Raw genomic sequence first — 15,093 nt, 5'->3', positions numbered from 1 at the left:
GAGCTGGTTGGCAGAGGAGGTAGGAAAGAGAAGAACAAAACATTGTGTGTGTGTGTGGGTGTGGATGTGTGTGTGTGTTTGTGCATGCGTACACACACACATACAGTACCTGTATCATATTCAGAGACTGAGAGTCAGGTGTTAGGCCTGTGCTGATTACATTTCTTTCTGTTCTAGATGACACTGACAAAGAATGATTTCTACACGATTTTCGCTGCTTGACATTCATTGCTGGGAAGCGTTTGTTAATTATACCTCTGTCAGTCCCAGGAGTAAAACTAACAGTCCCCCACCACACATAAACACTAAAAAAAACTCTCATTTGCAGTAGATCAGGCTAAAATGGTTTGAGATTTCTCTGCTTCTGTAGAAGTCGGCAGCTTTTATGGAACTTGAAAAATGAAAGGAGCGAATTCACAGTTTCGCTTTTTCCCCAAATATTCCACTTATCTTCCAACAGAACAGGCAGGTTTCCTTCACCTACGACACAAGATGGCAAAAAAAAAAAAAAGTTATTTCACATGTGTCACTTTTGTGGACTCCAGCACATGAAATCTTTACATAAACATGACTGAGTGCATGCTGTGACTATGAAACTCTGAGGTAAGTGCACACAAAAAAAATGTGACTCAAGACAGCCACGTGATGAAAGCAACAGGTAGAACCAAACCTGATGCAGAGATCCTGTAATTTGATTAGTTCATTTCATATGAGAGATCTGCTTTATTAAGTAGATCTAAATTCAGCGTGTGTGAATAACGACGACAGCCAAATAAATCCACCTCTGAACTCGACACAAATCACACACAAATCACACACACACACACACACACACACACACACACACACACACACACACACAGCTCTGGACAAATATAAACAAGTTATTTCCTTTCCTATTAGAGGTTTGTTTGTCTTTGAATATGTCTCAAGTGACAAATAAAATAAATGTGCTGCTTCCTCCGCCAGTGCACTTCTAGCCTCGATGTTGTACAATGCCTCTATCAGCCGCGTGCCGCGAGCACAAAGCACACAACGTAAAAAAAAAAACTCAGCTTATGTTTTTTTTTTTTTAAACAAAGATGCCATTTATGATGTGTGAGAACCGCAGTCTCTGTTGTTGTCATGTCAGCCCGCAAAGCCACTGGTGGCTTAGACGGCAAGCTGGTACAGTCACTCTGAGATGCTGAGTGTCATTGGTGAGCATGCAGTCAGGTAAAGAGCTGTGAGGCAGTGCAACATCACTGTTTGTTTCAGCAGTGACTTATGAAAGCTCAAATCTGCTTGAACTCAAACACAAAATAGAAAATCGATCACAGAAAACCACAAAATGGCTCATGAGGTGAGCGGCGTCTTCCACAGTGTTGTCTGATTCCTTTCTGCCTGTCAGCCTCCTTTATCACATGAATCTTTCATGCCTTTGGTTTATGCAAATCCTCCTCTTTATCTCTGCCTTCACTCCAAGGCACAACCCAGTGGTGCAATGTGTTGTAGAGATCTAAGCCTTTGACAGAGAATTCATTTTTACATGAGTCTGGACCAGCAGTACACTTGAAGACAAAAATGGTGCTCAGCCAGTTACTGTTACCTCCATCAATTTGATTCCTTTAAATAGTGTCATTGTGTTCACTCTATTCCCCCTCCATATCTTAATCTTTCTTTTCATTCCCCATTTCATTGAAACTGGCAACAAGGACTTTATTGTGAGTCACTTGCCATTTGACTTCAGATGAATTGCTCACTTAAATGTGTGCTTATGTGTTATCTGCACTTTATTTTCCACTGATTAACCATAATGTGGAAACTGACGATTTCCACAAACAAAGCGTTGTGTTTCCGTATGCAATGTTGTTCATGACTCCTGCTCACTGAAGCGCACAATCAAAGCCAAATGAGTCCATAAACAGACACTGACATGCAAGCTGTCATCTGATGGACATTTGGCTCTGCCAGTGCTCATTTGAAGCCAGGTAAGGTGAGCATATGCATGTGCGTACAAACACACACGCACATGTAACACTCACTCCATTAGCGCCTGACAGTGTCATTCCTCATTGGAAACCAAACCAGGTAGGTCCCTCATGCATTACTCATTGCGCATAGCCAGGCCACAGTGCAACAGGAACCTGTCAATTAAAATGGATTAATTCTGATCATTGTGCACCTACTTCAACCCAGAAAAGAGGGGGAGAGAGGGCAGGGAGGGTTAGGTGAAGAGTGGAGAGCATTTTCATAGGATCTTATAATAAGTACGAGTGAAAACGATCAGTTATTCACCAAAACACAGACCCACCACAGAGTGTAACGCATGTACCAGCGAGGCTGTTTGTAATATCTGTTGTGGAGTTTCACACATATTCAGTGTTACCGTTTAGGGTTGACCGCCATCTGGAAATGACTCTCATCGGTGGTTGTCATGGCAAGCTATGACCCCTCCCGCCATCCACCGACAGATAACCTTCTTTCATAATGTAATGTTAGCACAAGAGGGCGTTTTCTCACCCGGCGCATACACCAACATTTTCAGGACTCTCTCTCTCTCTCTCTCTCTCTCTCTCTCTCTCTCTCTCTCTCTCTCTCTGCACACATGAATGAAAGAAAAATGTCTTGATAAGACTCATGGAGGCTTTTAAGCACAATTGGATGTAATGGTGTAAATTGTGAGAAGAGTGAGATGCTGGGAACTTGCCTGCCACCCACACAGGGCGGCTGAAGCTCAGGAGTAATCTGAAGGTTGGTGGTTTGATTCTTGGCTCCTCCAGTCCGCACGGTATGGTGGAGAGAAGCAGTGTGAGAGTGTGTGTATGAACATGGCTTCCATTGTAAAGCACTTTGATTTACCAATAAGACTAGCTAAGTGTACACAGAAATGAGTGGGAGTGGAACAGGATGTAAAAGCAAGTCACGTGTGATGTGATTGAGGTTGGAGGCTTTTAATGATTGGGTCTCGTCAGGTCCATCTCTGGTGTTTGGTCTATTCTGAACACTTTTGATGTCACCTTACTTTAACGGAGTGTTTGCTCAACCTGTCATATCTCTCTTAGTTGTTGTCTGCATTCAGAGGATTAGCAGGATTTCAAGAGTACTGAGGTCATGAGTCCAAGTTCCACAAACATACCGCTTAGGCCCTTTAGACATTTTTGATTTAGCCTGCTATATTTAATTCTGGTATCGTTTAGATTGTATTTTGAAAACAACTGCAGGTTGCTGAAACCCGCAGGTTGCCATGGACATGCCTCAGTCTCATCAACAGTAGCTTACCTCTTAAGAATACCAATATGCCTAGATGCAGGATACACAACAAGTAATCTGAGATCTATGATTACAAGGGGAGGTGTCTGAGGGATTTACTCAGCCAAAACAAACAGATTTTTTTGCACAGTAATGATCCTATATGAGTGATGCTACGTGCACCAACAGTATGTGGCTCCCTGCTGATGACCGGCTCCTGGTCTGTGTGAACGACACCTGTAATTAGCTTGAGACCATGCTGTGCCCCATAAATCACTGTTGAATAATTCATCTGCTATGATGTTTAAAGTTTGGTAAGTTTTAGGCACAAAAACAACTTTTGGTTTTGGTTTAAAAATGGCATTTGGCTCAGGGGACCAATAATAATCATGGTTACATTAATGATCACCAGGTTATGCTTAAAGAAAAAAATAAAAAATAAAACAGTGGTGACTGTTGGTAGGAAGAGAAGCTGACAGCTATCTCCAGTCCCCGTCAGGGTTTTGCTGATAACATCACAGGCGGACGACCAAACGCAGACACACAAGCAGGCTGATTCAGTGTAGTAGCTTTAAATAATTGAAAACAGGCTTACATTCAGAAGGGTTGACAGGATTGCAGGCACGTATCCGGGTACAGACAACAAGGAAATAAACACAGGTAGCAGGCAGGGGCCCACACCAAGGCTCAAACACAGGAGCACTAGCAGACAAAGGACAAGTGATAAATGCAAGTATATATATGTATATATATATATAGAGAGAGAGAGAGAGAGAGAGAGAGAGAGGGAGAGCGAGTGAGAGTGAATGATGAGAAAACTGGGATCAGGTGTGTGAGGTGGCAGGAAAACAAAGGTGATTTACAATAGAAAACAGGTGAGCAAGTGGAGCAGGGGGAAAGTCCAGGGACATCTTGTGGGCGAAAGGAGAATGGCAGGTCTGACGGGCAGAACATGGAGATGGAGGAAAGTGAGCAACATCTGGAGACAGGGGCCATGGAGGAAGAGGACACGGACAGTCACAGTCCCAAGTCTGGTCGTTTGGTTTATGTCATTTTGGGGCTGAAGTCCTTTTTTCCTGGACAGTTTTATTATAATACATGTTTTTGGTGCTTTTAGTTTTACCCTCTTAAAGTTTAGGGGCAAGAAGTGTTTACACTTGCACCTCCTCTGTGACACTAATACGCAAGGTTTGGGTCATCAAGCAGACACATGTGGCCCCATGTTCAGTAAGTTTGTCATAAGTTGATTAACTGTTATTTTGGCACCATTGGCAGCTTTTAAATATGTAAACAATTTTCTATTTAATTAGATTACCAAAAACTAACTGACACACATCAGTGGTGTGATGATAATGTATTTCATCATAGCGATACTGTTTGGTTTCAACCTGCACTGCGATGCTGGTGACAGGAGCCAAAACAAAATATAGTGGGAGCAAAAGGGATCAAAAAAAGGTAGAGGTGGAGGTAGAGAAAACTGCATTTGGCCTGAGTGCAGCACTGCTCTGCTCCCCTCAAATCTGCAAACCGCTCGACTGGATTGATAGCACTATTAGTTTGAGCTGGTCCAGTAAATAAGGATATCAGTACGCTATGAAGAGTTATGCTCTTGAATTACATTTACTGAGACATATAATCCTAAAATTTGGATGTTTTTTTTTATGTTTTGAAACACAGAATAAATTTCTTTATATATATATATATATATATATATATGACTGGACAGTTTTAGCCAACATAAACCCAACAATGTTTTCGTCAGGGCTCATTGATAATTCAGTCACGGTCATACACAGACACGGTAGTTTTATTCCTAATTGCTCTTCACGATCCTCCAGACTAATGTCCACAAATTAAATGTCCAAGTTGTCAAACAAATGTTTTTTGAATGTATTTTAAACTATGCTGTGCAAGATATTTTTGAGGTGAGTATAAAAAGCATTTTCCATCAATAGGAGATGTAATTCATTTTAGGCATATCATACAACACCAGGTCCCACTGGAAAACTTCCGCCTGTGACATCTGGGTCACTCTTTTTTGGCTAAATTAATTAAATTCCCCATCTAACCGGAGTCGCCAACAAACTGTCAACAACAGGGAGAGAGAGGCCCAAAAAAGCAACATGTTTGGACTGAGGAGATCTCCCGTCTCTCTCCATCTGTATGTCTGCAAATCTACATGGAAATTAAGTGGAGGCGGAACCACAACCTGGATGTCATTGACAAGGATTTTCTCTGTCATTGTTTTAAGATAAAGCAAATTTAAGCAAATTATGCCCACAAATTATTAAATGGTCTGTCTGTGTCATTATAATTACTGCATTTGATTATTTTATCTCCCCCTTTTCTACCACTGTCTCAAAACCTTTCTACAGTTTTCTTTCAATCCAGATGAAGTGAGGGAGGTAAGCAAACAGAGCCACTTGACTTTTAAAGATCAAAAACATGAGGTCTAACCTCTGATCCATTTGAATGAAGAGCACTCTACTTGTGGAGCTGCTGACAGACACTGGATGATATAACAGCACTTTACACGGTACTGGGAAAAACAACACTTAAGCCAGTAGAAAGCCGTGAAGGGCCAAAGAGTTAGAGTACTTAAATTGTCAATAATAATTCCATTACTTTTCAGCGCTCGATCATTCAAATGGAGTAAAAGTGGGGCACACTAATGCAATCTAATGCAGGATTTTCTGACTTTTTGCTGAAAAGATGGAGACTATAATGAGGACACACAGTAGAACATAAAAATAATAGCACAACAGTAAAACATGGGGGCCAATGCTCACTTACAAACGATGAGAAATATAATTTCAAAATGAGACACCAGCGAGTCTGATTATAAAATAACAGGATTTAATAAAGTTGTAAATGATATTGTCAAAGTACTAACATGTAAATACTGTAACAAGCATCTATTAATTGGTCAGCAATTGATCAGGAAGATTTGAAAGCCGACACGATGCCTGGAGGTCGATGTAATACTGAAGATAAAACTGTTTGAGAACCAAGGCACCAGTACAGTTTTACACAGCAGTTTGTTTCTTTAATTTCAAGAGTAAACAGCCAAAGACCTGGTGGACCTGAGAGGCCACTGAGAACAGCGGGGAGTTAACGGTTCATTAATATAATCTGGCTCCAGGCCATATAAAGCTCTGTGAAAAAAAAAAACTGAAGTAATGTGGGAAAAGCAGAAGGAGGAAGAAGTGTAGGCTACGTGATGAAAGCTGAGCATGACATTACAGTATTTAAAATAATGTGAATGACTAAGAAAGAGTTAGAAAAGTGGGTGGGTTGTTTTAAGCGCTAGAAAGCCAATGTACACCAACTGCTCAGCACCAAACGGCAGAGAGACACAGATGGCAACTAGCTGGTGAACACAGTGGAGTATTTATCAGAGCTAAAAGAGAGTTAATACTAGACCTACATTCACCAGATACAGTTTCATTGTTACTGCTGGGAATGTAAATAAGCAGCTTTTTGTTAACACGTTTGTTGTATCAACTTAAAATGTGATATGTCAATGTGGTGTTCACAATTTGTCTTCTGTTGCCTCCATGGCCAAAAGAAGTAAAGTAAGAAATAAAGTAATATTAGGGGAAATAACACCAAGAATTTTAGGGGTTTCAAATTGTGCCAAAGTTGAACCATAAAGAATATTCTCTCTTATGATAAGCATGCAGCTGTGTAGCGTGGTCAGCTTTCTGAGGTCACTGGGTTGCATTTAGATGTATATCTACACATCAACAGCCCATCGGTGACATGAGGTGATGTTACGATGACCAATGTTATTGTCAGGGTTTGTGGTAAGCAGGACCCAAATCCAGCCAAAAACACAAGGGAGTTTGGTGGAAAGAAATGTTTATTAACGGAAAAACTTACAAAACTGGTGAACCACAGGAACTAGAAGCACGAGGAAGACAAGGACTTAAAGGGTAACTCATGGGAAAGATAAGCGCCGACATGAACAGGCAACACGTACGGACCGAGGACAAACCAGACATGAGCAGACGAACGGGAGCACAGAGACTATATAGACACAAGGGACGCAAGGGTGATTGAACACAGGTGAAACACATTAGGGCGGGACAGACAATCACCAAACAGAGAAACAGGACCAAGACAGGAAGTAAAAACATTGAAACGCAGAAGGAAACCAACTACAAAATAAAACAGGAAGTGACAAAATCCAAAACAAAGTCAAAAATAAAATGTCTGCCATGGCAAACCATGACAGTTATTATTAAGACAAGTTCATTTTTGTACGTTGGGGAAGAACCAATCCAAGGCAGAAATAAAAAGGCCTCTGTCTTAATGTGAAAGAAGTAGAATAACATCATCACTAGTGCCAAAGGTCTTCCTAGCTTTCAGTGCAGAGCGCTATCCTGAATTAGCACTCGTCAACAAATAAACAACCTGAGCTCATTAAAATGAATAAAAGTGATACATGTTCCTTTGGTAAAATTATACCACCGGCTGGAATTTTTTCATCAGCCAGTAACTCTCAACCTTAGCTTGTAGTTATTACTTTACAATTACAGAACGCACCGATAAAAGCATCATATCACTCAGATCAACCACTGGCTTTGCCCCATCGGGGAGAAATGTTGTTTTGCTCTCAAGACTCTTAATACTGTGGTGGAATTAAACATGCAGCACTAATGATTTATTGTGCCTCCTGGAATTTGACTATTACTACAGAGAAAACATTTTTATCCATGTGTGTGAGTGTTTGCATGTCTTTCAGCAAAAAGAATCACTGGATGTGTATGTTTCAGGATGGCTTGTAATAAAGTGGCCATTTATTTCTGTTTCAGATCCTGGGGATAAACAAACACATTGTCCTGCTTCTCTCTCAGTAATTTGATGGATCATTTGGTCTGTGTTGTGTATGTGTGTGTGTGTGTGTGTGTGTGTGTGTGTGTATGTGTGTGTGTGTGTGTGTGTGTGTGTGTGTGTGTGTGTGTATGTGTCTCTGTGTGTGTTTCCATGTTTGGGAATGCTTGATTCTGTGCACGTGCATGTGATTAGAGGGCTGGCCACAAAAACAAATGAGCTCAGCCAAACTCATCCATGACTCCTGGTCACGACATTAAATGAAGGTCCGAGGGAAGGAGTCCAGTTCACACAGCTGAGGGCTTCGTGGGATTACAGGAACCTGTTTACAAAACGGAGATCTTTGTTCTGACTCACCGCTGTCAAATACCAGACATTACATTCATGGCGTCAAAGAGTTATGACAGTTTTTTTTACAGCCATCCCTTAAAAAGCATGAAAAGACCTGACACTTGTTGATGTTTTTTTTTTTTATGATGTGCTTATAAGACCTACTGTGAAAATTCATGTCCTTCTGCAGATGATGCCCATTATTATATCACAGTCCTTTTTACTTTGAGAGAAGTGAACAAAAAAAGGTACATTCATACTCCCCAGAACAGAAAGGCATATCTGAAGAGGTAGAGAGAAGGGAGGACAAGCACTGCCTAGATATCACCAGTACTACTACAAACTGCAGTTCATTCATTCATACACTGTTGAACTGAGTCGGGTTGAAAAGGTCATGGCTGCAACAATATCTGTACTCCAACAAAACCGTAACCCTGCTCTTTATTTGTGTTCTTATAACAACCAAGTCAAAGATACTTTACGAAGAATGTAGACATTTCAGCATTCCAACGGCACGAGAAAACATTTCGCTATGTCTCACATTTTGTGGCTGATATACCTTTAATTTTAAATCAGTGATTTAGTGTCTTTGTAACTCCGCTGCTTCATGTTACATTGAAAACACACATCACTTACTGTTGTTGTCGGACTTTCTGACTCTGATGCACAGATTTAAAGACTGTCGGCACTGGTGGATTCTCTCTGTTTATCTTTAGAGACGGTTTCCAGCCTGCCATGGTAAATAAAACCCAAACAGAAATAAACAGCACACACTGAAACTCACAGCAGCACAGCTCTGCTTGGTTAGTATGTGTAGGCTCCCACCAGCTAAGATTTTTATCATAATACTAGCTAAGTCAGATGCCACTGTTTGTCAGAATACAAAACAATAAACTGACCTGTGGTTAACTGACTGCTGGATTGTTTTTCTTCTGCTGAAACCGTTCTGGCTCATATACACTAAATATCCCCATCTGTGTGTCCGACCAAGATTGCCACACACTGACCTAACTCTAGTTTTTCCTGAAGTCATCATCAGTGTCACTGGAGGGATCCGACGGTGATAGCAGACTACTGACACTATATGTTAGTGTTGTGCTAACAGACAAACCCCCGAAAAAAACTCACATTAATATTCATTTCTGCTTCATTAATCCATTAGAGATCACTTCAGTTTTATCTTGTCTCATAAGGCAAATGTCAATAGCAGCTCCATTTTTGATTGCTTACTGTAGTAAAATGAGAGATTCTGGGACACACTAATTTCTTAACATTGGAACCCCGTTTTTCTCTCAAACATTTCATTAAGGGCTGATGGTCATTGGTATTAAAGAAGAATAAATAAAAAAGTTAAGGTCATCATCTTGGCTCTTTTAATGGATTATGGACCTTCTGGGTCTTTTTACATTAATAACCCATTAAAAACGCTGTAAACCATGTCCAAATGTCATCAACTATTCTTAATTATTAAGTCCCCTTATGACTCAACCCATAACTAAATTCCTTAAAATCAATTACTAATATTAACCGTTACTGTTTGAAGCTATTGCATTTAATAAATAATGAATATGTATATGATGGAGAAATTTTTAGGAATAAGTGTTTTTTGATTCATAGCGAAAAGGGAAAATGTTTGAGATTGTAAATATTTCCATTTAAAATGACCCATGAGAGTAGTTGCCTTTTTTTTTTCACTTTGTTTTAGACACTTCAATTCAAATTAATTTCTCTAGTGCTCATGTTATTGCCTCTCCACTGTAAGAGAAATCAACAGCAGTTTTGATTTTGGTCAGTTTAATTAAAGTCCGTCCAGTTTAAATGTGGCCCAATAAGCTCCAGCCATCTTCAAAGCTGAGCAGTTTATGGTCGGTCGTATCTGGGGCGGGAGGGACAGATTTAATGTTATCTGGCAGAAGTCTTTAATAAAGGGGTTAATGATTTTCAGCTGGTGAGCCACCACCCAACCATCTCACGAGTTCTGGGTCGATGAGTTCATGGCACATCTTAAACTTTGAGACTGAAACTGGCACTTCATCTCAGATCCCATACATGTACATAATGTGATGTATTTAATTACAGTTAAATTGTTTGTGCCATGTACTATATGTATTTTCTCTTGTTCAGTTCACAGGATGAGAATCAAATATAACATGTACTAAATTATATTATATAATAATAGATTAGATTAGATTAGATTAGATTAGTTTTTAATGATTCCCATTTGAATGAAGTGAATTTAGATCATATCAGGTTTTTAAGTGACCAAATGAATGAAAAGTATAAAAAATTTAAATAGTATGTACTGTTCCAATGTATAGAATGAAACTCAAAAAATATATAATCTGCAGTTTGAGGTTTGATTCAAAATGTAAAAGCTATGTTGAGAAGTGGCATATAGAGCAAACAAAACAATGTATAAAAGTTTAGAGCAACAAAAATAAATGTTGAGGATACAGGAAGTCAAATGTTCTTGTCTTTTCTGCAAATCAGGCTGCCAGTCTGATGTTGTTCTCTACTTTCCCTCCAGTCGTGCTATTTATGTTCCAGCTTGTTTATCTTCTGTCGAGTCATGATGAACAAGCAACAAGTGGTAGAGTTTTAAAATTAGAAACCAATTTGTTATGTAGACTTTAGATTCAATAAAGATTGTGTCGAGATTCTTTTCTCGCTAACTTCACTTTGCCCTTTACTTTATTCAGACTTTTACAAATGCTGTTTTTACTGTGTCATGTTGTACAAATAGAAAAATATGTTCTCTGTTTGATTGTGATTGTTCACAGTGCTACAATGCTCATGTTTCATTATGTTGGCATATGTAAACACTGACCAAACAAATATTGGAATTAATGGAATGTATCAACCCATTACGCAAGATTTATTGTGAATCTGTAGCTTCACAGCGACACGGCACAAATTGTATACAGCGCAGAGGTTAGCACATTCCCACCACAAACACATACACACAGTTGTTATTGTATTCTTCCCTTGGTGCATTTGTGATTCCGTGTTTCATCATAGTAACAAACCGATTTATCAAAACAGTCGAGAGATTTTACACATTAACATGATGCTGCACCATTTAAAATAATGGTCACAAATGGCTCTAAATAAGGATAATAATGCTGTTCAACTTCCTGTTTAAAAAAGAATAAATTACGCATTCTGTGGAGTCAGTAACTCAAATGAAGTATGACTGCATTAGCCAACATTCAGCACCAAACATGCTGCAAAAACCACCCTCACTACCAGCCTCCACACAAGAACGGCATCAACACAGAAAGCATTAATGCGCATATACAAACATATTTCAAATCAACCACCCACCTTCACCCTGCAGGAAGAGCCTGTTTTTCCCCCAAAACTCTCTCGTTCTCTTTCTCTCTTTCTCCTCTATTCCATTTGCATTCAGTACAAATGGAGGTAATTATGTGTGTGTGCAGCACAGATAGAGAACTGCTCAAAACTCATAAAAACTCTTCTCTGGTTGATTTACATCAATTCTGTGAAAAGCATACTTTGCATACATTCTGACAGCAATCATTTTTTTTATGATGAGAACTTTTCAAAACATCTCAAGACTTTTTGAAATGAATTAAGTGATGATAAACTTTTCAAAATTCATGAATAATTTTTGATATCGTGTTTTTGGCTTGAATACTGGAACCCTTATATTGTCCCCCCAAGTTAACTTTCCCACACTTTTCGGTCTGCATGCAAACTGCTAAAAAATAGAGCAGTTCTTGTGATAATGCCGTCGTTTAACGCTTCAAATTAAATGGTGAGGGAAGGTTTCAGTCGTAATTAATTTTGTGTGTGTGAGTGGAATAAATTGTGATCAGTTAACATTATTTCCAGCTGTTGTAGCAGTGGGAGGTGACCTGGACGGCACTCTCTGCCTTCACCTTTTTCTCCTCTATTACTGTTTAACAAGCTACCTTACCAGCTGTGGCTGAAATACATCTGCTAATGATCGCTGTTAAATCACAAGGGGGTTTTAGATATTACACTTCACCATACTTTAATACATTTAGACTCATTCTGCCGTGGCCATCAAGGTGTGAGTCCATGTAAGGATGTACAGGCATGCAGATCTACTGCACTAGAAACAACGTTTCAAATGCATCTTCACGGTTCCATTAAGCATGGCAATACCTTAGTTATTAGAAGAAGTAAAATGAGACTAAATTTAGCTCCTGTGGATAAGACTAAACTGAGTGAAACTCAAGTATGAGCGGAGTGGCTTCTGCAGGTTTGGGTGAGCACGTTATACCAACAGGCCCACACACTGCTGACTTAACAACAGCCACTGGCAATGAAAGAACAGTTTGTATTCATATGAGAGGCTGAATAACAGTGGATCATTTTCAGTTCTGTTACTTTGGTTAATATTTTAGAAACAGAGGGTAGGTAACTATAGCTTCGTCCTAAAAGCTTTAATAAAATTATCTTTGAGTGATTTTGCATGAATCTGTTCCTCTTCATGAGTGGATCGGGAAGCAAAAGTTGAGGAGTGAATCCTAAGTCATTTAAATCACAGCTGGAGACCGTTCTTGGTGAGGAAAGGAATGAAGCTTGTTGCTGAACTCAGAACATTTCTTCTAGACCGATAAGTAAACAGCTGTTAATTCTAGCGTTGGCTAAACAGCTCCTTTATCAATTGTAATTCTGCTTATATGTGGTGTGAATTTTGGTTCAGCAAGCAATCTAGCTTCATTTGCCTTGTAATGATATTGCATAAGTGAGCTTGGCATTAATCTCAATCATTAAGTGTTATTAGACAGTAATCTAATAACTAACACTATTAAAAGCTTTCATTATTGCTGGAAGAGATGGAGTCAAAACTTTTTTATGGAAACATGACAACCTAACAGGAAATCCTCCGGGACAATACTGCAGATTTTCATGTTAGTACTTGTGCAGAGACAACAGCCTTTTACCACCAAACTCTTCTGTTGTTTCAGCAGTAATGATGTCTCTGGATGACTATTTTGATTAAGTATATTACATTGCAATCCCTTTGTGAAATACTTATTGCTGCATCATCCACTTGGTGAAACAAAATGCTTTGGAAGCAAAATCTGAGGGTGTGAGGGTAGAAAAGGTTCGTGAAATTAGCTATTGAAGAATGAGGTGTGACTGTAACCCTGCAGGACGCAAGTAGTGCTTGAATACCAGAAAGAAGTTACTTTTTGGTCTCTTAGAAGATTTTCTTCTTTGTGCACACAAAACACACCCCACCAAAACACTCCATAACTTAATGGGATAATAATAATGACATTGGAGCAAAATGGAAACAGTAGACAAAGGAATGAAAGACTACTGATTCTAGATAAGTGAAGAAAAAAGGGTGTTAGGAGTGAATAAGTGTAAATCAGCGTTAATAAAATGCGCTACTTTTTTGATCTAATAATGTAGTCTGAACACTAATGATTACAGCAGAGAGCCTTGGCAGCTCCGGGTCTTCACTGTGATTTCCTGGACATGAGGGTTTGGCAGGACCATGACCTGACCCTGCTGGACTCTAGCACTGATCCAAACTGCACCCACACAAGTGATAATCAGGGCTCAGATCATCTCTCACTCAGAGAATAGAGTTGCGCACTGGGTGTGTTTTTGTGAGCGCGTGCAGGAGTGAGTGTCATGGTAGATTCTTGTTCGTGGCTCCCCTCCCCTTTTTTCTCTGTTCTCAAATGCCTCCAAGGTTCACATTAGATTCAGCAGGATAGGGTGATGCAAACCTCGTCCAGACTGCCATGTCTGCTGGTGGAGATGGCCGCATCTCATTGAAAACACTACAACATTAAAGGGCATGACAGGATCAGAGGAGTATGATGAGAGGAAGCTGCTTTTGTTGAAACAAAAAATGTCTGGGGTGTAAGTTTGCAGATTAGCAAGGTCTTTGAACGTGCACAAAAAAAAAAAGGACATAGCTTCCTATTGCAAAGTGCTTTCATGTAAGACACACAAGAATGAATGAAGTCTCTCTTTTTGACAGTTCTGAACATCAAGTGGTAATTTTACCCCGAGACATAAACTGTTTTGTTATTTGTGTTGTGTGCACTTTCATCCTGTTTGCACTGTGCTGTTCAAACGCATGATCAATTGTTACAATGAAAAAAGAAAAAACAGCACATATTTATCAATGACTCCTCCCGAGTGTACATACTTAGGCATACACACACCAACACACATGCACTAGCTACAGCACATTCATACACTCCTTTGTAGATAACATCAAGTAGCTCATGTGATGATTCTTTGAATGCTTTGTAGTGTCTGTGTGTATCCAGTCTCCCACTAACACTTATATAACAAGTGATGACGTGGTCTTAACATAATAATCAAACATTTATCAACATGGTAATGAGATTGTTTTATCATTAGACTTTGGGCTGACAGCAGGGCTGGTCTCCTTTTCTTTCTCTGTGCTCATGACAGTAACAGCAAACAACAAATTGATGAACTCTCTAAGATGAATTGCCAGAAACATCAGTAAAATTTATAAGGTGTAAGCAGGCGGCAACAATTTTCATTAATGTTGAAAATAAAACTCTTTTCATGACCACTGTATTTTACTGATTTAAATTTGGAAACTGGTGTAGATTATGACAATTTTATGACTTGAATTGTGACCAAGCAGAAACCCCCAGGGCTGAAAAATGAAGACAACAAGGAAGTGCCAAAAACTGCAGTTCC

The sequence above is a fragment of the Seriola lalandi genome, unplaced genomic scaffold, assembly GCF_002814215.2.
Source record: "Seriola lalandi dorsalis isolate HSWRI2012SDOR001 ecotype SW California unplaced genomic scaffold, Sedor1 jcf7180002054973, whole genome shotgun sequence".
In the NCBI taxonomy this organism is placed as follows: domain Eukaryota; kingdom Metazoa; phylum Chordata; class Actinopteri; order Carangiformes; family Carangidae; genus Seriola; species Seriola lalandi.
The sequence above is the reverse complement of the archived record's forward strand: the minus strand, read 5'-3'. Positions refer to the sequence as shown.